The following is a 25,204-nucleotide window of genomic DNA, read 5'->3' as shown; positions in this document are numbered from 1 at the left end:
ACAATTGCAAGAAAAAAAATCCATTGCGTGCGATTGTCATTCAATTTTTTGTCATGTACTTTAAGAAACAAACACGAGTTTTAACGGTTATTAAACACTTTTGATAAGGGAAATCACTCAAAGGGTGACTATGGACCAGAGGATGGAATAATAAGCAAATCAAATGGCTGAAGAGAGGGTTTTAGTAAACTATAGGTAGCAACCCCACTGTGGCCTGTACAGCCTGACAGGTCCAGAGTTAAAAATCACCTAACACCAGGTTATAGCCCAACAGGTTTATTTGGAGGAACTTTCAGAGTTCTGCTCCTTCATCAGGTGATTGTCTGACGAACCACCTGATGAAGGAGCAGCGCTCCGAAAGCTAGTGCTTTCAAATAAACCTGTTGGACTATAACCTGATGTGTGATTTTTAACTCTGGACCTGACAGGCTGTATAGGCCACAGTGAGGTTGCTACCTTTAGTTTACTAAAACCCTCTCTTCAGCCATTTGATTTGCTTATTATTCCATCCTCTGGTCCATTTTGTACACCGCGGTTCAATACTGGCGTCTCCAAATCATGTCAGGTCAGGCAGTTCATATTCCTGTTTGTACTTTAATTCTCTCATGGCGTGTAGGTATCACTGGTGAGACTGGAGTTTATCTCATTTCTAATTACCCTTGATTGGTCTTCCAAGCCATTTTGGAGGACAGTGAAGAGTCACATTGCTGTGGGTCTGGAGTCACATGAAGGCCAGACCAGTTAATGATAGTGGATTTCCTTCCCTGAGGGACATTAGTGAACCAGATGGGTTTTTACAAAAATATCGTGTGGTCGCCATTTGACTGGATGTTTTGATAACAAACAAAATTAATTTGATTCCCAATCTGCTGCAGTGGGACTTGAAGCGATGTCCCCAGTGCATGAGCCTGGTAGACTGGATTATTAGGCATGTTGTACTATCAATGCACCACATCATCCTTCTAATCGTGCTTGTTTTTAATACCTATGTTGTTGGCAAATGCAGCCTCTGTTGCTCATCTGGCTGTGAAGAGTTTGATTCAGTGCTTGCTCAGCTTCAGGGGGTCATACTATTCATGCATACCTCATCATACAGTCAGAATCATACATTGTTGAAGATACAAAGTGGTGACCAATTATCAATAGCAAATGCCTCCTACCTGCCCATAACTACCTGATTGGCAAGGGGTGGGGGTGGGCGGTAAATACTTCGGGAGAAGCCATCAGATCTCTGCCAGAGAAAAGATTATTTGTTTATTTTCTCTGCTGTGAAAAAAATAAGCATAAGCCTGATGGACGTCAGTTTATTTTTGCCTCAACATTTACTGTAAGCTGTGGCTCTTAACCAGGAATTATGTGGAGGTGCTGGTGTTGGGTTGGGTCACATGACACCAGGTTATAGTACAACAGGTTCATTTTGGAGCTTCAAATAAACCTGTTGGACTATAACCTGGTATCATGTGACTTCTGACCTTTTTAACCAGGAAACCACAGATTTTATAAGTGATAATCAGCCACCCTGTGCCCTCTGTAACCAGGTGAAATTATCTGGAGAGGGCACATCCTGAGAACAGAGACAATTGAATTATCTCCCCAGTCTTTTCTTCTATCTATCAGACCCTGTTTGTCCATCTGTATGTGTAGAAGGGGAATTTACAGGGTGCTTAGAGTTTTAAATTGTAGCATTATATGTCATTGAGTTATAATTGTTTCTCGGTAGCTCAAGTTGATTTTTCTGTAATAATCGTTCTTTCTGAGTCCAGAAATGTAGTCTGTGCCTTCTGGCAGCTTGGGTCTGAAAGATCGAAGAATTAGTTACACAACACAAATACATACTGATCATAATTAAGAGATGAGTCCAAGAGCAAAAAATTATGCGTCAGGCTCAAAATTGATAATGAAGAGCGGATGGTTGAATGTTGCACATTCCAGTGGCTTTTACTGGTAGCCTTGACATTGAGAGTTGAATAGTTTTGTTTTGAGGCTCTTGGTTTTCTGGGTTAATTGATGGTCTTTTTAATGGTTTGAAGCACCCAGAGTAAGGGAGCTTATTTACCTGCAATACAGGATGACCACACAATAATTCTTCACCTGCGCACACTAACACTCAACGCCAAGCTGGTAGACATGACATTCAGTCCCATTAGTCCACTCTAGTCGAGCTGAAACTGGCTTTTTAACGCTCTTAGATTAGATTAGATTACTTACAGTGTGGAAACGGGCCCTTCGGCCCAACAAGTCCACACCGACCCGCCGAAGCGAAACCCACCCATACCCCTACATTTACCCCTTACCCAACACTACAGGCAATTTAGCATGGCCAATTCACCTGATCCGCACATCTTAGTGACTGTGGGAGGAAACCGGAGCACCCGGAGGAAACCCACGCAGACACGGGGAGGACGTGCAAACTCCACACAGTCTGTCGCCTGAGTCGGGAATTGAACCTGGGTCTCAGGCGCTGTGAGGCAGCAGTGCTAACCACTGTGCCACCGTGCCACCCACAAACTTGTGTTGGGTAAAACAGTCAGGTCTGCAAGAGGTGACTTTCTGTCTCGAGAGGAGACATTGTCAGCATCAATCCCCTCTGTTTTCTCTTTATGTTAAACCTCTCCCTGCTGGCGTTTCTGTGAAAATTTACATGTGCAACAATCCATTGGCTTCACACAGAATTTTGCAAGGATATTCGTGATTTTATTTTTCTGCAGCAGTTTTCATTTTAAAAACAATGCATCTTGGAATTAACATTAATAAATGTCACAGAGTCATGGAAACAGACCCTTTAGTCCAACCAGTCCTTGCCAACCTTAATCCCAAACTAAACTAGTCCCATCTACCTGCGTTTAGCCCATATCCCTCCAAACAGTTTTTATTCATCTACTTATCGAAATGTCTTTCAGATGTTGTAACTGTACTCGCATCTGCTACTTCCTCTACATTTCATTCCACACATGAACCACGCTGTGTAACAAAGAAAAGTTGCCCCCATGTCTTTTTAAATCTTTCTCTTCTCGCCCTTAAAAATGTGTCCCCTAGTCATGAAACCCCCCCACCCTTAGGAAAAGACACCTGCTATTCTTCTTATCTATACCCCTTAGGATTTCATAAACGTTGATAAAGTCACCTCTCAGCCCCCTATGCCCCAGTTTAAAAAAAATCCCAGCCTATCAAGCCTCTCCTTATAACTCAAATTCTCCATTCCTAGCAACATCCTGGTAAATCTTGTCTGAACCCTCTTCTACCTTAGTAATATCCTTCCTAAAAGGAAGTGACCAGAAGTGGGTCTAAATCCATCATCATAAAAATGCAAACACATACATGAAGCATTGAGTATTGAAGCGATGTTGGCGTTCTGGTAATGTAACTGAACAGAGGAACGCTCTGGGGGAATGGGTTCACATCTGTGTCATGAATCTGGAATGTAAAGCTAGTCTCAGTGATGATGAGTTTAAACATCAAATTATTGTTTAAAAATAAACCTCTATGATTTACTAAGGCCCTTGAGGGAAGGCAATCAGCCAACATGTGACTCCAGACCTTCAACAATGCCACTGATTCCTAAAGCGGCCTAATGAATCTCTCAGTTCACAAATGTTGCTTCTGCCTCATATCCTGGATAAGAGTTCAAATTTGCACAAAAATAATGTGGATTATAAGGTAATGTAGGGAAGCGACATGCACATGCATGAAGATAATTGGTATGAAATACAGAAATGCAATACAATTGTAGTGTCCCTACCTCTGAGCCAAGAGACCATGGTCACATCTCACTTGCTCCAGAGGTGCGTAATAACATTCCCCACCAGGCAGTTTTTGGAAAACATTCCTGCTGAAGGATAGGGCACTTGTGGCATAGTGGTAGTGCCCAAGCCTTTGTGACAGGAGATCCATATTAAAATCCCATATGCTCCAGTGGTGTGTTATAACATCGCTGAACAGGATTTTTAGGGAGCACTATTCCAATTACTAAAGGATAGGGATGTGCATGTCATACAGTGGTAGCGTCATTACCTGTTAGATAGGAGACCCATGTTTAAAATTCCCACCTGCCCTGGAGGTATGCCATAATATCTCCAAACAGGGTTTTATGGGAAAAAATATTCCTCCTGTTGGAGGATGAGGGTGTTTGTGGTAGTGTACTTTCGAATCAAATTACTTTCCTCTGAGACAGGAGACCCATATTAAAGACCCACAGAATCCCTAGAGTATGGAAACAGCCCATTTGACCCAACAAGTCTACACTGACTCTCCCAAGAGTAACCCACCCAGACCTATTTCCCTACATTTATCCCCTGACTAATGCACCTAACCTACACATCCCTAAACACTATGGGCAATTTAGCATAGCCAGTTCACTAAACCTGCACATCTTTGGATTGTGCGAGGAAACCAGAGCACTTGGCTGTGAACCCGCACAGAACGGGGAGAATGTGCAAACTCCACACAGATTTGCTGCCCAAGGCTGGGATTGGACCTGGGTCCCTGGCACTGTGAGGCAGCAGTGCTAACCACCGAGCCACTGTGCCGTCCCACTGCTCTGGAGTGTGCAATAATATATCTGAAAAGTGTTTTAGGGGGAAGGATGAGGGAGTTTTTTTGCTGTGGTGGGAGTGTCCATACCTCTGAGACAGGAGACCCATGTTAAATTTCTTTTATAGCAGAGAGCAGTTGGAGCTGGGTGGAAGTGAGGTCAGGGCAGGGAGGCTGTTGGGAAGGCAAGTGATTGCTATTTAATCAGGAAGAGCGGGAGCATCAATCAGGGGCGCCCAGGGAAGGTGAATCACCGCTTTAAGGTCTCAAAAAATCCTATCTCGACTGGCGTAGCCCTTCATTTCTGTTCCAGCAGCAGGAAGAATGGGAGCTGTAACTGAGAAGGACTGTGGTCTGTCGTTAAGGTAAGGCTTTTATCAATCACACGATACACAGGAAATATAAATTGAAAAGTTTAATTGGTTAATTGAATAAGACCATAGCAGAGTAGCACTAGAAATTATTTAATACATAAATTGGGAGAGTTAATTAAATAAGTAGTTATGGCTGAGCTGGTGATGTGCTGTAGCTGTATGATGTGGGAGCTGGCTAATCCCATCGTGAACGGTAGTGACCATATCTGCAGCAAGTGTTGGTTGCTGGAAGAACTGCAGATCAGAATTGATGATCTGGAATCTGAGCTTCAAACTCTGTGGCACATCCAGGAGGGGGAGAGTTACCTGGATACTTTGTTTCAGGAGGGAGTCACACCCGGTAGATTAAAATAATTCAAAGTGTTCAGGGACAACAGGGTGTGACTGTGAGTGACTGGAGAAATCTGAATTCAACCAACCCAACCACCCCGTGGCTCAACACTTTAACTCTCCCTCCCACTCCACCGAGGACATGCAGGTCCTTGGACTCCTCCACCGGCAGAACATAACAACACGACGGCTGGAGGAGGAGCGTCTCATCTTCCGCCTGGGAACCCTCCAACCACAAGGTATGAATTCAGATTTCTCCAGTTTCCTCATTTCCCCTCCCCCCACCTTGTCTCAGTCGGTTCCCTCAACTCAGCACCGCCCTCCTAACCTGCAATCTCCTTACTGACCTCTCCGCCCCCACCCCACTCCGGCCTATCACCCTCACCTTGACCTCCTTCCACCTATCCCACCTCCATCGCCCCTCCCCCAAGTCCCTCCTCCCTACCTTTTATCTTAGCCTGCTTGGCTACTCTCTCTCATTCCTGATGAAGGGCTTATGCTCAAAACGTCGAATTCCCTATTCCTGAGATGCTGCCTAACCTGCTGTGCTTTAACCAGCAACACATTTTCTGCTGCAGGACATCTCCGACCGGCTTGAAAGGATATTGGAGCAGGAGGAGGAGGATCCAGTTGTTATGGTCCATGTTGGGACTAACAACACAGGCAATGCTAGGGTGGAGGACCTGTTTAAGGATTATCAAGCACTAGGGAGGAAATTGAAGTACAGGTTCTCAAGGATTATAATCTCTGGATTGCTGCCCGAGCCACGTGCCAATTGTGTAGGGATAAGAAAGTTAGGGAGGTAAACACGTGGATAAGAGATTGGGGTGGGATAGAGGGATTTCATTTCATGGGACATTGGCTACAGTTTTGGAACTGGGGGGATCTGTTTTTTTGAAGAAGATTTTTTTTGAAGAAGTAACAGAGGATTGATGAGGGAAGAGCAGTGGACGTGGTCTATATAGACTTCAGTAAGGCGTTCGACAAGGTTCCCCATGAGAGACTGGTTAGCAAGGTTAGACCTCATGGAATACAGGAAGAACTAGCCATTTGGATACAGAACTCGCTCAAAGTTAGAAGGCAGAGAGTGATGGTGGAGGGTTGTGACCAGTGGAGTGCCACAAGGATCAGTGCTGGGTCCTCTACTTTTTGTCATTCATGTAAATGATTTGGATGTGAGCATAAGAGGGATAGTTAATAAGTTTGCAAATAACTCCAAAATTGGAGGTGTAATGGACTGCGAAAAAGGTTACCTCAGATTACAATGGGATCTTGATCAGAAGGGCCAATGGGCTGAGAATTGGCAGATGGAGTTTAATTTAGGTAAATGTGAGGTGCTGCATTTTGGGAAAGCAAATCAAAGCAGGACTTATAATGTCCTAGGGAGTATTGCTGAACAAAGAGACCTTGTGGTGCAGGTTCATAGCTCCTTGAAAGTGGAGTCGCGGGTAGATAGGATAGTGAAGAAGGTGTTTAGTATGCTATCCTTTATTGTTCAGAGTATTGAGTACAGGAGTTGGGAAGTCATGTTGCGGTTGTATATTGCGTACAATAGTTGTGTTCCTCCTTTCAGAAGGATGTTGTGAAACTTGAAAGGGTTCAGAAAAGGTTTACAAGGATGTTGCCAGGGTTGGAGGGTTTGAGCAATAGGGAGATCTTGAATAGGCTGGGGCTGTTTTCCCTGGAGCATCAGAGGCTGAGGGGTGATCTGATAGAGATTTTTAAAATCATGAGGGGTATGGATAGGATGATTTGACAAAGTCTCTTTCCTGGGGTGTGGGGGGATCCAGAACTAGAGCGCATAGGTTTGGAGTGAGAAGGGAAAGATATAAAAGAGACCTAAGGGGCAACCTTTCACGCAGAGGGTAATACATGTATGGAATGAGCTGCCAGAGGAAGTGGTGGAGGCTGGTACAATTACAGCATTTAAAAGGCATCTGGATAGGTATATGAATAGGAAGGGTTTGGAGGGATATGGACTGGATGCTGGTAGGTGGGACTGGATTGGGTTGGGATATCTGGTTGGCATGGACAAGTTGGACTGAAGGGTCTGTTTCCATGCTGTACACCTCTATGACTCTATGTACCGTTGAGACAGTCTATACCTGAACCAATTTGGAGCCAGTGTTCCAGCAAAAAGGATAAATAGGGTGGTCAGTATGACTTTAAACTTCTGAGTCAGGGGCGGGGGAGGGGAAGCAAAAGTGACAGGGAGTGTGGAGTTGAATGGAAATGTAAGCAGCTGGACAGCATGTGTGCAGGTGGGTTTCAGCTCAAGGCAGACTGGGAATGCAGCAAAAAGGAAGGAAACATAGGACATTTTATGATTTCCAATATCACTAATAATGTTAAGAAAGATAGCATTAAGGTACTTTACCTGAATACTTGTAGTATTCATAACAAAGTAGATGAATTAATGGCACAAAACATCGTGAATGATGATATGGTAGGCACCACAGTGACATGGTTGCAGGGAGTTCAGGACTGGCAGGCGAACATCCAAGGATTTACAACTTGTTGAAAAGACATGGAGGTAGGCAGAGGGGACGGTTTGCCTTGTTAGTTAAGAATGAAATTAAATCTCTGGCACTGAAAGACATAGGGTCAGATGATATGTGGAGTCTGTGTAGATGGAGTTGAGGAACCACAAAGGCAAAAAAACCATAATTGGAGTTATGTACGGACTTCCCAGCAGTGGTCAGGACCAGGGGCGCAAGATGTACCAGGAAATAGATAGGGCATGACAGACAGGCAAGGTCACTGTGATCATGGGGGTCTTCAATATGCAGGTGAACTGGATAAATAATGTTGCCGGTGGATTCAAAAAAAGGGAATTCATGGAATGCTTAAAGGATGGCTTTTTGGAACAGCTTGTGATGGAGCCCACAAGGGAGCAGACTTGTCAATTTAGAGCTTTTAACGAGCCAGACTTTATAAAAGATTTTAAAGTACAGAACACTTTACTATAATATGGTAGAGATCAGTCTGCAGTTTGAAAGAGAGAAGGCAAAATCGGATGTAATGGTGTTGCAGTTAAATGAAGGTAATTACAGGGGCAAGAGAGAGGAACTGATGAAAATCGACTGGAAGCAGACCCTACTCGGGAAGACAGTGGAGCAACAATGGCAGGAGTTTCTGGGTGTAACTGAGGACACAGTGCAGAGGTTCATCCCAAAGAAAAGAAAGATTATCTGGCGGGGACGGCATTAGACAGCCATGCCTGACAAAGGTAGTCAGGAAATGTATCAAAGAAAAAGAGAGAGCCTATAAAGTAGACAACAGCATCAGAAGATTGAAGAGGCTACAAAACAAACAGAGGATAACAAAGAGAGAAATACGGAAGGAGAGGAACAAATATGAAGGTAGGCTAGCCAGTAATATTAAAAATGATAGTAAAAGTTTCTTTCAATACATAAGAAACAAACGAGAGGTAAAAGTAGACATTTGGCCGCTCCAAACTGATGTTGGAAGGCTAGTGACAGGAGATAAGGAAATAGCTGAAGAACGTAAGAAGTACTTTGTGTCAGTCTTTACAGTGGAAGACATGAGTAATATCCCAATAATTATGGAGAGTCAGGGACAGAGTTGAGTATGGTAGCCATTACAAAAGAGAAATAGCCAGGAAAGCTAAAAGATTTAAAAATTGATAAATCTCCTGGCCCCGATGGGTTACATCCTAGAGTTCTGAGGGAAGTGGCTGAGGAAATAGCAGAAGCATTGGTTGTGATCTTTCAAGAGTCACTGGAGTTGGGGAAGTCCCAGATGATTGGAAAAATTGCTGTTATAACCCCCTTGTTCAAGAAAGGATCAAGACAGAAGATGAAAAGTTTAGGGCGATTAGCCTAACCTTCTAGAATCCATTGTTAAGGATGAGATATCTAAATTCTTGGAAGTGCAGGGTCGGATTAGAACAAGTCAGTATGGATTTAGTTAAGGGGAGGCCATGCCTGACAAACCTGTTAGAATTCTTTGAAGAGATAACAAGTAGGTTCGACTAGGGAAACCCAGTGGATGTAACCTATCAAAACTTCCAAAAGGACTTTGATACGGTGCCCCACGGGAGGCTGCTGAGAAATGTGAGGGCCCATGGTATTCGAGGTGAGCTACTGGCATGGATTGAGGATTGTCTGTCTGACAGAAGGCAGAGAGTTGGGATAAAAGGTTCTTTTTCGGAATGGCAGCCAATGACAAGTGGTGTCCTGCAGGGTTCAGTATTGAGGCCACAGCTGTTCACTTTACATATTAATGATCTGGATGAAGGGACTGAGGGCATTCTGGTGAAGTTCACTGATGATACGAAGTTAGGCAGACAGGCAGGTAGTACTGAGGAGGTGGGGAGGCTACAGAAAGATTTAGACAGTTTAGGAGAGTCCAGGAAATGGCTGATGAAATTCAATGTGAGCAAATGCGAGATCTTGCACTTTGGGAAAAAGAATACAGGCATGGACATTTTTTTAAAGGGTGAAAAAAATCATAAAGCCAAAGTACAAAGGGATGTGGGAGTGCTAGTCCAGGATTCTCTAAAGGTTAACTTGCAGGTTGAGTCTCTGGTTACGAAAGCAAATGTAACGTCATTTATTTCAAGTGGGTTGGAATGTAAAAGCAGCGATGTGCTTCTGAAGCTCTATAAAGCTCTAGTTAGGCCCCATTTAGAATACTGTGTCCAATTTTGGGCCCCACACCTCAGGAAAGACATACTGGCCTAACATACGATGAATGGCTGAAGATCCTGGGAACCACCTGATGAAGGAGCATCACTCCGAAAGCTAGTGCTTCCAATTTGTGGGTGGCACGGTGGCACAGTGGTTAGCACTGCTGCCTCACAGCGCCAGAGATCCGGGTTCAATTCCCGCCTCAGGCGACTGACTGTGTGGAGTTTGCATGTTCTCCCTGTGTCTGCATGGGTTTCCTCCGGGTGCTCCAGTTTCCTCCCACAGTCCAAAGATGTGCGGGTCAGGTGAATTGGCCATGTTAAATTGCCCGTAGTGTTAGCTAAGGGGTAAATGTAGGGGTATGGGTGGGTTGCGCTTCGGCGGGTCGGTGTGGACTTGTTGGGCCGAAGGGCCTGTTTCCACACTGTAAGTAATCTAATCTAATTAAACCTGGTGTTGTGTGATTTTTAACTTTGTACACCCCAGTCCAACACCAGCACCTCTAAATCAATCCTGGGATTGTTTTCATTAGAGTTTAGAAGGTTGAGGGGAGATCTAATAGAAACTTTCAAGATAATGCATGGCTTAGGAAGTGTGGACGCTGGGAATTTGTTCCGTCAGGCGGGGAGACTAGGACCTGCGGGCACAGCCTTAGAATTAGAGGGGGTCAATTTAGAATGGAAATGAGGGGACATTTCTTCAGCCAGACAGTGGTGGGCCTGTGGAAATCATTGCCATGGAGCGCAGTGGAGGCCGGGGCGTTAAATGTCTTCAAGGCCAAGATTGATAAATTATTGACCTTACAACCCATTCAAGGATAGGGGGAAGTGTGCGGGTAAGTGGAGTTGAAATGCCCATCAGCCATGATTGAGTGGCAGAGTGGAATCGATGGGTCGAATGGCCTCACTTCCACTCCTTTATCTTAAAATCTTACCTGTGATAAGTTTCTGAACAGTGACTTTTTTAAAAAAAAGCTAAAATGTGACACCAAGAGCTGATTGTCACAAGGGGGAGACTTGCGCTTAAGTTGTAGCCAAGAGAGTAGTTGCAGCAATAGTTGGAAAGTTGGCTGTGGACAGTCATCGGTCGGTGGAGTGCCAGCCCAGCGCCGTGAGAGCACGCCCCCAACTCGGGAGAAGGTCTCACCCTTCCCCAGGGCTCTGCAAATGCACAGCCACTTGGATTCCAGGTGAGAGGGGAGGGGAGAGAACGTCTCCACCCCTCAATGACAAGCAAAAAGAGAGAGAGAGAGAGAAAAAAAGTCAGCCGGGGGGGTTAATGTTTTAATAGCGAGGAAGGAAAGGCAGCGGTGGAGGCAGCTTTGCTGATCTTGATCATTGTCTCGGTTTCTTTCATCCTGTAACTTACCTGAAACCAACTCAAGGTGAGTGACGCTAACTTTATTACACACACACAGTTTACCTTCACTCTAACACCGATGTCGAGAAAGGTTCGTGAATCTAATGAGCATATTTGATTTTTATTTCTTCAAAACCCCAAGATCAGGGCTGACACTAACTTAAAAAGCAAAGACTGGAAATTCTATCCCTTCCCTACTCCTTCGGGCGCGGGAAGTTAGGGGCCCCAAAGTACAAAAACAATTTGAAAAGAGGTCCTGGTTACTGAGGGAGAGGGAGATCGGTTGGTCAGAAAGTTGGGTTAATCTCGCTTATTTGTCTAAATTTCAGCAGTGATCAAATTCTAGAGCCAAGTGAAAGCGAAATGGAGCGTGGATTTGGGAGGGGAGATATGATGTTTATGATTAGTCTTGTTCTGGATCCTGTCCATTGAATATTTTCTGGATTTGCTGTAGTTTGGAAATTCCAAGTTTTTAAAATCTTTTCCTTCCCCCGCCCCCAGGATAGGAACATTCCAAAATCTTCAAGCCTGCCGTCAAGGTACAGTGTCTGTGTTTCCCTCTTATTTATAGGAGGGGAGGGAACAGGAGACATTTGGACAGAGTGGAGATAATTTTTTTTCCTGCTTATTTCTGAGTCAGTAATTCACAAGAATCTGTCAATCTGTAAGCCCCTGCCTTGACAGGACTCAATCTGTAATGTTTTAACAGTCAGGGTTTCCTAGAGTGTACCTTGCTGTTAAGACTTTGCCATTAAAAGGTCAAATCAGTTATACACAGCTCCCTCCCCCTCTCCTTCTCATAAAATAATACTTGCCATCTTAATCTTTGCAAACCAACAGATCACCTGTTTTATTGTGAATGATGTCCATAAGAGCAGAAGAACGTTATTCAGCCCGCTGTGTCATTCCATGAGATCGGGGCTGGTCTGATTAACCTAAACTCCACTTTTCCTGCCTTACCCCTTAACCCCATGGTTTCCCTATTCTGTTATCTCAGCCTTAATGACCCAGCTTTGACAGCCCTCTGTCCTGGGCTTCGATTCTTCCTGTGTTTCAAAGTGGTTAGTCCGAACCGTTTGTAACCCTTTTAAGAGCTGGGACTATTATAGAGTCATAGAGATGTACAGCATGGAAACAGACCCTTCAGTGAAACCCGTCCATGCCGACTGGATATCCCAACTCAATCTAGTCCCAACTGCCAGCCCATATCCCTCCAAACCCTTCCTATTCATATACCCATCCAAATGCCTCTTAAACGTTGCAATTGTACCAGGCTCCACCACTTCTTCTGGCAGCTCATTCCATGCACATACTACCCTCTGCGTGAAAAAGTTGCCCCATAGGTCTCTTTAATATCTTCCCCCTCTCACCCAAAACCTATGCCCTCTCGTTCTGGACTCCCCGACCCAGGGAAAAGACTTTGCCTATTTACCCTATCCATGCCTCTCATAATTTTATAAATCTCTATAAGGCCATCACTCAGTCTCCGAAGCTCCAGGGAAAACAGCCCCCAATCTGTTCAGCCTCTCCCTATAACTCAAATCCTCCAACCCTGACAACATCTTTGTAAATCTTTTCTGAACCCTTTCAAGTTTCACAACAGCTTTCCGATAGGAGGCTGAGGTGCAGCTTTGACTGATTCATACCAAGTGTCATCCCTTCCTAATGGGCCCACACTTTTAAACCCTACTAAACTGGGCGGCACGGTGGCACTGCTGCCTCACAGCGCCAGGGACCTGGGTTCAATTCCCGACTCAGGCGACTGACTGTGTGGAGTTTGCACGTTCTCCCCGTGTCTGCGTGGGTTTCCTCCGGGTGCTCCGGTTTCCTCCCACAGTCCAAAGATGTGCGGGTCAGGTGAATTGGCCATGCTAAATTGCCTGTAGTGTTAGGTAAGGGGTATATGTAGGGGTATGGGTGGGTTGCGTTTCGGCGGGTCAGTGTGGACTTGTTGGGCGGAAGGGCCTGTTTCCACACTGTAAGTCTAATCTAATCTAATCTAAACGCCCACAGCTCCCACAACCCAGGGGCTTTGTCACTCTGACATTGTCATGTTTCAAAATAGAGCACAGGTCAGAAATGTTTGGGAAGCATTGTTGTTGTATTGTATAGATCCCCTCACATTCTGAGGACAATCCCTATAACCCTCCTCCTCCCTGCCCTCGTAAAGCTTTCACGTTTCTCCTGTGAACATGAACTTTCAGCTCCTGGATCAGTGGTGCTGGAAGAGCACAGCAGTTCAGGCAGCATCCAAGGAGCAGCGAAATCGACGTTTCGGGCAAAAGCCCTTCATCAGGAATAAAGGCAGAGAGCCTGAAGCATGGAGAGATAAGCTAGTCAGACCTTTCAATGCTGGCTGCTGAGAAAATAAATACTCTCCTGGGTTTATAGATGAGAAGCACTTTTATATTCCTAATTGCAATTATAAATTGAAGTCAGAAATCTAGAAATGTTTTGTAATGCCCAGAATCAAGGAAATATGTCATTGCGTAACTCCCAGAATTGGACTCCCAGCTGCTGCACACTGAGGAAATGCTTGTGTTGATTTTGAAAAAAAATGAGCCGTCTGAGTGAGCCACATTGCTGCATTGCATTGATAATTAAAACCTTTGCGAGTTCTTGCTTTTTCCTGCTGCTCTCAGTTAGAGAGATATTTAAAGCCCTTTTATTGCAGTAGTGGTCAGTTATAGGGTATGTGGCTTGTGTTTTTAACCCATGCTGGGAGATCCAGTGCTATTTTAGTTGAAACTCAGGAATAACAAGCAGATGTCAATGACACAATTGTGCAATATTGTACATATCCGAAATTGGCATTTGCAGAGATGACTAAATATTTTCAAGGGCTCTCTGTGTGCATGTGCTTGCTGAGAAGGTGTGCCTTTGGTTTTTATTGTGTCACTTCCTGCCAAGTTTCTTCCTTCTCTTTCTGCTCCCATTGAAGATCTGAGTCATGTTCGGTTGTTAGTGCATGGTTTCACAGCTGTCAGGAAGCTCACTAAGCCCATCAGTACGAATCAGGGATAGAGTACTTTGAACAATTGTGAGGTGATTAGATTAGACTTACAGTGTGGAAACAGGCCCTTCGGCCCAACAAGTCCACACCGACCCGCCGAAGCGAAACCCACCCATACCCCTACATTACCCCTTACCTAACACTATGGGCAATTTAGCATGGCCAATTCACCTGACCCGCACATCTTTGGACTGTGGGAGGAAACCGGAGCACCCGGAGGAAACCCACGCAGACACGGGGAGAACGTGCAAACTCCACTGATCTGGGAGAGTTCTGTGGTTTAGTGTTAGGGTAAATCATGTATGACTCACTTGGTTACATATCTTGAGGGAAAAGTATAATTATTGAGGGTTGACACAAAACAAGCTTTACCAAAAGTATGTGCTTTCTGAAACCTTTCAGTAAGTTTCCAAGCAGAACATCGTCAGTAAAAAATATGGAATTTGTTTTCTTTTTGGTTTGACTTGGTAGGCAAGGAGTAGGGTTAAAGGGGTTGTATTGAGGATGTGAGGGGATCTATACAATGCAATTGTGCTTCCCAAACTGTTTTCACTGTGTTCCATTTTAAGGCATGAACGTCAGAGATGAAGCCCCCAGGAGTTTTGGGAGGTGGGGTGGTGGTGGTAGGTGTGTGTGTGTGTGTGTGTGTGTGTGTGTGTGTGTGTGTGTGTGTGTGTGTGTGTGTGTGTGTGTGTGTGTGTGTGTGTGTGTGTGTGTGTGTCTGTCTGAGAGTGTGGGTCTGTGAGGAAGGGAGTACATTAGCTCTAAATTGGTCAAAGCTGCACCTCAAGGTCATTCAGCCCATTGAGTCTGTGAAATTACAAATCAAGGACTTATGTATTTTAATCCTATTCCCTAACACTTGGCCCATAGCCTTGTACATCTTGGCATTGCAAGCTCATAGCTAAACACTTCTCAAATGTTAGGAGGCTTTCAGCCTCTATCACCCGTACAGGCAGTGAGGTCCAGATTCCCACCACCCTGAGCGGTAACCTTATAGAGGTTTATAAAATCATGAGGGGCATGGATAGGATAAATAGACAAGGTTTTTTTTCCCTGGGGTGAAGGAGTCCAGAACTAGAGGGCATAGGTTTAGGGTGAGAGGGGAAAGATATAAAAGAGACCTAAGGGGCAACTTTTTTACACAGAGGGTGGTACGTGTATGGAATCAGCTGCCAGCGGAAGTGGTGGAGGCTGATATAATTACAGCATTTAAAAGGCATCTGGAAGGGTATATGAATAGGAAGGTTTGGAGGGATATGGGCCGGGTGTTGGCAGGTGGGACTAGATTGGGTTGGGATATCTAGTCAGCATGGACGGGTTGGATTGAAGGGTCCGTTTCCGTGCTGTACATCTCTGTGACTCTATGACCCTCTGGAAGAAAAGAAAGTTCCTCACGTCCTGTCTAAATTCTGCCTGTTACTTTAAATCTGTGCCCTCAGTCATTGATCTTGCCACCATGGATAAACCTTTCTTCCTGTCTTCCCTGACGATGCCTCTCGTTACTGTTTACATCTTAATCATCTCCCCCTCTCAGTCTCCTCTACTCCAAGGAGAACAACCTCAGTCTGTCCAATCCCTCTTCGTAACTGGAACTCTCCAGTCTAGGCAACTTGCTGGTAAACCTCCTCTGCACCCTCTCCCAGTGGTATCACCTCTCTCCTTTAAAGTGGACTATATATAACTATATATTATATATAACTATAAAACGTTGCTCCGGCATCTGCTTTAGGGCCTCAGCTGTTTAGGATGAAGGAACAAGAGAGTTATCCCTGACTTTCGGAGAGATGGTAGGCAGGGCAGAGGAGAGGGACAAATTACAAAGGGGCACAGAAAGATTCAGGAAAACCGAAGGCAGGTCAAGTTAAACCTGGGCACGTATGAAGCCATCTGATCTGAGCTGAGGAAAGGTAAATGTGATAACTTTCCAAATGGTTATCAAACTGGAAACTGTGGAGGAACAAAGATGTTTGAGATTCCAAAATGTACAAAATCCTTCAGAGTTAGTAGATAGGCTGAAAGAGTAACAAAACGCAGATGTGATTTTAGGTATGAGGGTAGATTAAAAAAGGAGGAAGTTATACTTCAGTTTTGTCTAGAATCTTGGTCAGACGTCGTGGAGAACCCTGCAATTGGTTTTAGACACTGCTCCTATAGAAGGATCCCGAAACTTTGGAAGACAGTGCAGTTCACATTTACCAGAACTGCACTGGGACTTGGAGAGTTATACTGTCAGGATGTGTGGTTTGATTGTAGAAGACTGAGCTAACTTAGGCTTTTAAAACGTTAATAGGACACTATATTTGATTGTGTTACCATCCCTGTGGAGACTGGTCACTTTTGACGATTGATCTGGAGTTGGATTTCACAATTTCCCTGATTGAAAGTGAGTACAGGGCTTGTAAAATAGATTGTGTTGAGGACCACACACCTCCTCAAACACCACCTTGCCATGATCACCTCCAACTTGCCTTCCTTCTGACTGTCTTTAAATGTGGCGTTTGTAAAGCACAGCCGGTCAGGCAGCATAGAGGAGCAGGAGAGTCAACGTTTTCAGCATAAGCTCTTGATCAGGAATATTGGGGTGGGGCCCAAGGGGCTGAAAGAGAAATGGGAGGGGGGTGGGGCTGGGGGAAGGTGGCAGGGAATGCGATAGGTAGATGAAGGTGGAGGGAGATGGTGATAGGTCGGAGAGGAGGATGTAGTGAATGGATGGGAAGGAAGATGGACAGGTAATACAGTTCAAGAGGGCAGTGCCGAGTTTGAGGGTTGGATCTTGGATCAGGTGGGGGGAGGAGAAATGAGGAAACTGGCGAAATCGACATTGATCCAGTGTGGATGGAAAGTCCCTAGGTGGAAGATGAGACGTTCTTCCTCCAGGCGTCGGGTGGGCAGGGAAGGTGTCAACGAGCCTGCTCACCCTTGTGTCCAGAGAAGCTCTTAAGTAGTCAATAAATGACAAGCTAAGGGCCTCATTCTGTCTCTGCTGCTATTTTACCTGCAAACGAGCTACCAGAGAAAGCAGTGGTGGCGGGTACAATCATGACTTTCAAAGGTATTTGGATGGGTATATAAATAAGAAGAGTTTGGAAAGATATAGGCCAAATACTGGCAAATGGGATCTGATCAGCTTCAGATATCTGGAGAAATTGGAGCAAAGGATCGGTTTCTGTGCAGTATAACTCTATATAAGTAAAAGCAGAGGTAAAGTGGGCAGGTTGGAACTTTCACTGTGTGGGCTTCTGTTGAGCAAGGAAGGGAAGGGAGTTGTCTTTAGGGATTCTTTTTCTTATTTATTTTGTGGGACTTGGACGTTACTGGTTGGCCAGTATTGATAGCCCATCCCTATTTGCCTTTGAGAAAGTGGTGATGAGCTTGCCTTCTTGAATCAGTGCAATCCACTTGCTGTGAGTTGACCCATAATGCCGGTCGGGAGGGAATTCCAGGATTTTGACCCAACGACTGTGAAGGAACGGCAGGATTTTTCCAAGTCAGGGTGGTGAGCTGCTTGGAGAGAAACTCCTGTCACCAGTGGAGACATGTCCCCAACCCAATATTATATGCTTCCCTTCAGGACTATACACCTGAAAAACAAGCCCCTTGCAAAGATCTGCCAACTTAGCCCCAGTCAGATCTGAACCCTGGCCTTCATAACCTCCTCTTCTTCAGGGACTGCCTGCAGTTCTAGCATTGGCCACTGTTTGTGAACATGGCGCTACTGGGACTTCAGAGTAACTGGTGAATCAGATTGGCCAGCAAACTCTAAGGTGGGGCTTCCTCTCTGTTGAAGGTGGAAGTTTCACCTTGAAATATTTCGGAGTGCTCCCAGTGTGAAATGTCTGAGGGACGAACCAGCTCTTGAATTGCCAGGCTGACAACCATCCAGGGTTGTGACTTGGAATACAGCACCCCATAAATTCCTGCCCAGTGACCAGTGCAAGGGATTACCTCAAGAAGATTTCATACTCTAACACATTTACTGTAACAAACAAACAAATTAAAATTGATTAACATTACTCAGTAAACTAAATCAGAGAAAAGGTCATTCCTGTTAACTTCCCGGTTCAATTGAAATCTATAAATTGCATCCAAACTCACAACAAAAATGCAGACTTGCACTTGACATCCCAAGCTCTCTGCTGGTTCGAACTGGATCTCTTCTCCCTGTCCCACCTCGGTAAACCTTCCAGTGTCCTTTTAAGAGAAAGTCCATTTACTGAATCTCCTAATCTTAATCAAATGGACGCCCATAGCAAAGCACCCAATAGTGAAGCTTCTTTATTCCTTTATAAGCGTCTTCTCTTTCAATAATGGATCCATCCTCACCAGTACTCTGCTTGATTGTTCATCCAAAAGCAGTCTGTTTTTTTCTTTGGGGCACAGCACCACCTATTATTTGCCTTCTTCCCAATTATTCTTCACCTGACTGACTCTGAGAATCTTAAGAGTTTACACACGGCAAAAGCAGCTACCTCCTCTTCTATACCCAAGTGTTAAATTCTGTACCTTACTTTCGCTGAGGTCAGATTTAAGTGAGTGTTTTAATAATGAGCAGATGGTTAGCCTTGCTGCCTCACAGCATCAGAGACCTGGGTTTGATGCCAACCTTGGGCGACTGCCTGCACAGGGAGTTTGCATATTCTCCCCGTGCCTGCATAGTGTTTCCTCCCACAGTCCAAAGAGGTGCAGGTTAGTGGGATTGGCTGTAATAAATTGACCATTGTGTTCAGGGATGTACAGGTAAGGTAGATTGGGCATGGGAAATGCAGAGTTATGGGGAGGGGGGTGAGTCTGATGGGATGCTCTTCGGAGGGTCATTGTGGATTTGTCAGGCCGAATGGCCTGTTTCCATACTGTCGGGATTCTATCTCATGGGCTTGTCTCCAGACAGATTTCGACAAAGTTTAGCCCCCCACCTCCCATCTCCGGACTATTCTATTTTACCTTGAATTAACGGAGTCAGTTTAAAATGTAACCATCTAGTAAAGTCCGATATTTGTAACAGTGTATACAACTAAACTATTCACTCAGGCGAAAAAATCAAGAAAGGGGTAATCAGAATCTTAAAACTAAAGCTCGACCATTAAAGAGTGAAATGAGGAAGCACTTTTACATGCAGAAGTTAGCAGAATTCTCAAACTCTTTTCAAGATTATGCATGAAGAATTTTTCAAGACTGTGAATCATTGTTGATAATTTTGATCAGGGTAACAAGTGACTGGAGCTAATGTGAGTAAATAAGGAGAACATACAGTTGATCTATGATCTAAATGGTTGGAGGACTAAGCTCAATGCCCTAGTCCAATGAGGGGTGACCTTATAGAAGTTTATAAAATTATGAGGGATAAAGATATGGTGAATAGCAAAGGTCTTCTCCCCAGAGTGGGGGAGTCCAAAACTGGAGGGCATGGGTTTAACATGAGGGGGAAAGATGAAAAGGAACCTGAGGGGCAACATTTTCATGTAGGGGGTGGTGCGTGTATGGAATGAGCTGCCAGAGAGGGTGGTAGAGGCTGGTACAATTAAAAGGTATCTGAATGGGTACATGATTAGGAAAGGTTTAGAGAGATATGGGCCAAATGTTGGCAAATGGAATTAGTTCAGTTTAGAAAATAATTGGGCTGAAAGGTCTGTTGCTGTGCTGTGTGACTCTATGATATTGTCAGCTAATACCTGGTTCAGAGTTCAATGTTTCAGTTGTTCTGTGCTTGACTATGAGTGTCTGGTAACAGGTCATCTACTCACTGTGTTTGATTTTTAAGCCTGGGTATTGACTTGGAATTTGCTGTAGTTTGGGAGGAGCATTAATGCAGATAAATAGTTGCAGAGACAATTTATAACTCTTGTGAAAACAACCTTTTGGAAACCGATATAATTTATCTGTTCTTTAAAGATAGACAACAGTGGCACCGTGGTTACCACTCCTCCCTCAAAACACCAGGGTTCGATTCCACCCTCGGACTGTGTGGAGTTTGCGTGTTTTCCCTGTGTCTGCGTGGGTTTCATCTGGTTTCCTTCCACAGTCCAAATATGTGCAGGCTAGGTGGATTGGCCATGGGAAATGCAGGGTTAAAGGGATGGGGTGGGTCGCACTTCTGAGGGTTGGTGCAGACTTTATGGGCTAAATGGCCTCTTTCTGCATTGGAGAGATTCTGTGAACACCTCACTCAAGGTTTTACGAGCAAGGAGTGAGCACAAAGAAATTTTTAATGAGCCTAGGGAAGGAAGCAATAAAGGAGGAGAAAGTGAGGACTGCGGATGCTGGAGATCAGAGCTGAAAATGTGTTGCTGGAAAAGTGCAGCAGGTCAGGCAGCATCCAAGAAGCAGGAGAATCAATGTTTCGGGCATGAGCCCTTCTTCAGGAATGAGGAAGGTGTGCCAAACACGCTAAGATAAAAGGTAGGGAGGAGGCACTTGGGGGAGGGGCGTTGGGAATGCGATAGGTGGAAGGAGGTTAAGGTGAGGATGATAGGCCGGAGAGGGGGTGGGGGTGGAGAGGTCGGGAAGAAGATTGCAGGTCAAGAAGGCGGTGCTGAGTCCGAGGGTTGGGACTGAGATAAAGTGGGGGGAGGGGAAATGAGGAAGCTGGAGAAATCTGCATTCATTCCTTGTGGTTGGAGGGTTCCTAGGCGGAAGATGAGGCGCTCTTCCTCCAGGCGTCGTGTTGCCATGGTCTGGCGATGGAGGAGGCCAAGGACCTGCATGTCCTTGGTGGAGTGGGAGGGTGAGTTAAAGTGTTCAGTCAAGGGGCGGTTGGGTTGGTTGGCGAGCACCTCATCTTCCGCCTAGGAACCCTCCAACCACAAGGGATGAATGCAGATTTCTCCAGCTTCCTCATTTCCCCTCCCCCCACTTTATCTCAGTCCCAACCCTCGGACTCAGCACCACCTTCTTGACCTGCAATCTTCTTCCCGACCTCTCCGCCCCCACCCCCTCTCCGGCCTATCACCCTCACCTTGACCTCCTTCCACCTATCGCATTCCCAACGCCCCTCCCCAAGTCTCTCTCCCTACCTTTTATCTTAGCCTGCTTGGCACACCCTCCTCATTCCTGAAGAAGGGCTTATGCCCGAAACGTCGATTCTCCTGCTCCTTGGATGCTGCCTGACCTGCTGCGCTAAAGAAGCAATAAATTCAATCCTAAACCTTGCCCAAAATCCTCTGATCCAGCAAAGTCATTGGATTTGCATCAGGCATTGGAATTTCCATTTCCAACGTCCTTTCCAACCAATCCACTGGAGGCCATCTAACTCAGTGCAACAGAAAACAGAGCCAGGGATCTACCTGATAGATTTAATCCAGCTGTCCATGATCCGGTCGACAGGCAGGAGGCTGGAATAACACAGCAAGCCCGGAAGCATCAGGAGGTGATGAAGTCGACATTTTGGGTGTAACCTTTTTTCAGGGCTGGGGTTAGGTGTAGGGGGAGACCTCCCAGTCACTGCCCATTTCAATTTTTCTTCCCACTCCCTTTCCGACATAACCATCCTTAGTCTCCTCTATTACCACAATGAACCACACCACTAATTGGAGGAACAACACCTCATCTTCTGCCTGGGCAGCCTATAGCCCGGAGGACTCACCATTTGAACTCTCCGATTTCAAATAACCTCCACTCCCATCTCCTGACTCACTTCACATCCCTTCCACTCCTCCCTGCCACCAACCGGCATCATTCCTCCCATTGACCAACCAGGTTGTACCCTCTACCTGTCTTTACCTATCTCCACTCCACCACCCCACCCCCACCTCCCCCTTTTTCTGCAGCTCACGCTAGTCCTGAGAAGGGTTACGCCTGAAACGTCGACTTCTCCACCTCCCTGATGCTGCCTGGCTTGCTGTGTTCTTCCAGCCTCCTGCCTGTCTACTTTGGATTCCAGTGTCTGCAGTTATTTTGTCTCTGACCATGTTCATTATCAGGTAGCAGAGATATCACTTCAGTTTTCAAACTAGCTCCCTTTGCTGTTGTGTCAAGACATGTGACTCCTGAGGGGCATTGTAGTTTACAAGGGCATATCTTCTGAGGTCAAAAGGAGAATGGAATTCGTAAACATGTCATTGGAGTTGCATTGAGCCGTTACATGTGCTTTTTGTTTACAATACTATCTCTATGTGGGTCTCAGTCTGCTGATCCTTGCCTGACTGACCCTGTCCTTGGACCATGATAGAAAAACTAAACCGTGACCTGTTCATCCTTTCTACCTAGGATTCACAGCAGTCAGCCTGGGAGCAGGCTTCACTGCGTGTCTGCTAAATAACTCATTTGAAACTTGGAGATAGACAATGTTTGAAGCTAGGGCAAATTTGTATTCAATTTGATGTTTTTCCTGACTCAAACTGTACAGCGACTCTCGACAATCTATTTCCTACTCCATTTCCGACCTCACGTGGATTCCAATTCCTTCCCTTCACATTCAGTGTTCTCAATTGCTCAAGTCCCTGAATTCCATCCTGAAACTTTTCCATCTCTCGCTCTCTCCTTCTCTGTTAGTCCTTAAGCCTATCTTTTCAGCAAGTTTTTGGTAACTTGCTCATAATGTAACTATCGATTACAATGTGATAATGCCTGTGTAAAGCTTCTTGGGATGTTTTACTAGTTAAATAGATATTTGTTGGCACAGTACATAAGCACTACCAAAAATAGACAGATTCTGTCAAAACGTTTTGTACCAGGACAAGAAAGAGAGCAAAATAAACACACAGTGCCTGTTCCAACAAAACTAACTAAATGAAAGCCATCCTCTGGCGTTTTGCTGAGTGCAATGCCTTGTTAAATCAGGATCAACCTGCCTGGTTTAAACTTAAACAAAGCTAACTGTCAGGCGTCGAACTAATTGCCAACCAATCAACACTCTCTGCTCGGTTGGTATAAAAATATTGCTCCCTTTTACCTTGGCATTTCTTGCCAGTCATCCTGATGAGTGCAAGACAAACAGCTTTGACAAAGTTCATCTTTGTCTCAGCAGTACTCAAGTTTTACTCAACACTGAAAGGATTTAAATAGAGTAATTTGGATACAATTATGTGTGTAAATGTTTGTGGTAAGCCATTGAGTAATTGAGTGTTGGATTTATGACTTATTCCTGATTTTTAGCTGCACATCTTTTGTATTTCTGAGTTGCCGTGATGCGATTTTTGCAAACTCTGACGCCAACAACCTGCAATTATTCACTGGCGATTTTGAGACGGTTTCCTGACATAGATTTGCACTGTGCTGTTTCTGAAGAGGAACCAGTTTCTTAATTTGGTTTGCAATTGGATTGCTTCCACCCAGGTATATTCCAAGTTGACTAAAATTGAATGCATTTGATTCTTTTTGCCACCATCATTGATTCTATTGGAGTGTTGGCCTTTTGTCTGATGTGTTAACCTTCTGTAGTTTATATCGGCTGTTTACTTTGCCCATGGGAAATTTTGGAGGAGTTCAGGAAACTTTTCTTCTGGCAGCAAGAACGTCATACTGACAATGAAAGAGGTTGCTGACAAATTTGAAGAGCTTTGTTGAAACTGGTTTTGTGAAAAAGAACTGTAGATAACTCATTGCATTAGCCAGAGGAAGAGGGCATGGGAGATAGGTAAAGAAAAGACTTTGATGTACAGCAGTGGTGTTATCGCTAACCCAATCACAGTTTAAAGATATCAAAATAGACACATCTGATGGGTATAAATGGAAGGGACTTTTCGCCTTAGAGCTCTGGGTGATTACTCAACACAATAAATAATAGGCTTCCTTTCTCATGTGCAGTTTTATTGCTCCTTCCTTTATTATCATTACTTCCCTTTGTTCGGATTCATAATTCTTTAAGTTTGCATCACATTTATACAGGGTGGTTAAGGAAATGTTTAGCACGCTTGCTTTAATTGCTCAACCTTTGAGTGGAAGAGTTGTACAGAAAGTTGGTGAGACCTCTTTTGGAGTACTGTGCCCAGTCCTGGTCTCCCTGTCACAGGAAGGATATTATTAAACTAGAGAGGGTTCAGAAGGGATTTACTGGGATGTTGCCAGGATTGGAGGATTTGACTTATCAGGAGACACTGGGTAGGTTGGAACTTCATTCACTAGAGTGTAGGGGGCTGAGGGGTGACCCTTACAGAGGTTTATAACATAATGAGGGGTATAGATAGGGTTAATGGTAGGTGTATTTTCCCTAGGATAGGGGATTTCAAGACTAGGGGACATGAGGAGCAATGTTTTTACGTAGAGAGCGTATCATGTGTGGAATGAGCCTCCAGAGGAAGGGGGCACAGTTGCAATGTTTACAAGATATTTAGATAAGTCCCTGAATCGGAAAGGTTTGGTGGGAAATGGGTCCGGAGCAGGCAGGTGGGACTAGTTTATTTTGGGATTATGATCAACATGGACTGCTTGGATCGAAGAGTCTGTTTCCATGCTGTATGACTCTATGACTCCTTTAAAAATGGGATGTTAAGGTGTCTTCTTAAACTGCCAGAAATTGAAGTCATTGCTATGATTTTGAAATATTTACAAAATGAAATCTAACCCCTTCTTGTTAATGGGGATGAGGTGGCGGGTGGGCACGAATGATTTGGCAGAGCACCGACTGGAATTATTGGGTCGAGTCAAGAAATGAATTCAGCGGACAGGGAGTCCATTTGGCCCATCAACGCAAGAGCAACAGAATCAGGCCTACTGCCCTTTCCTCATCCCGCAAATTAGTTTTGCTGTTCAGTTAGTGGGCGGCACGGTGGCACAGTGGTTAGCACTGCTGCCTCACAGCGCCTGAGACCCGGGTTCAATTCCCGACTCAGGCGACTGACTGTGTGGAGTTTGCACGTTCTCCCCGTGTCTGCGTGGGTTTCCTCTGGGTGCTCCGGTTTCCTCCCACAGTCCAAAGATGTGCGGGTCAGGTGAATTGGCCATGCTAAATTGCCCGTAGCGTTAGGTAAGGGGTAAATGTAGGGGTATGGGTGGGTTGCGCTTCGGCG

General features: G+C 45.0%; 1 protein-coding gene across 1 annotated transcript in view; it reads left to right on the top strand.

The window, feature by feature from the left end:
* Positions 1-11,060: 11,060 nt before the first annotated feature.
* Positions 11,061-25,204, top strand: part of LOC132822256 (macrophage-stimulating protein receptor-like) — a 133,600-nt gene continuing 119,456 nt past the window's right edge. The window contains exon 1 of the mRNA XM_060835390.1: positions 11,061-11,270. The gene's annotated coding sequence lies outside the window, so the exon portion shown is untranslated. The remainder of the gene's footprint in view (positions 11,271-25,204) is intronic.

Source organism: Hemiscyllium ocellatum, chromosome 14 (genome assembly GCF_020745735.1).
Source record: "Hemiscyllium ocellatum isolate sHemOce1 chromosome 14, sHemOce1.pat.X.cur, whole genome shotgun sequence".
NCBI classification, from domain to species: domain Eukaryota; kingdom Metazoa; phylum Chordata; class Chondrichthyes; order Orectolobiformes; family Hemiscylliidae; genus Hemiscyllium; species Hemiscyllium ocellatum.
Note: the sequence above shows the minus strand (reverse complement) of the source record. Positions and strands in the feature narration are given on the sequence as shown.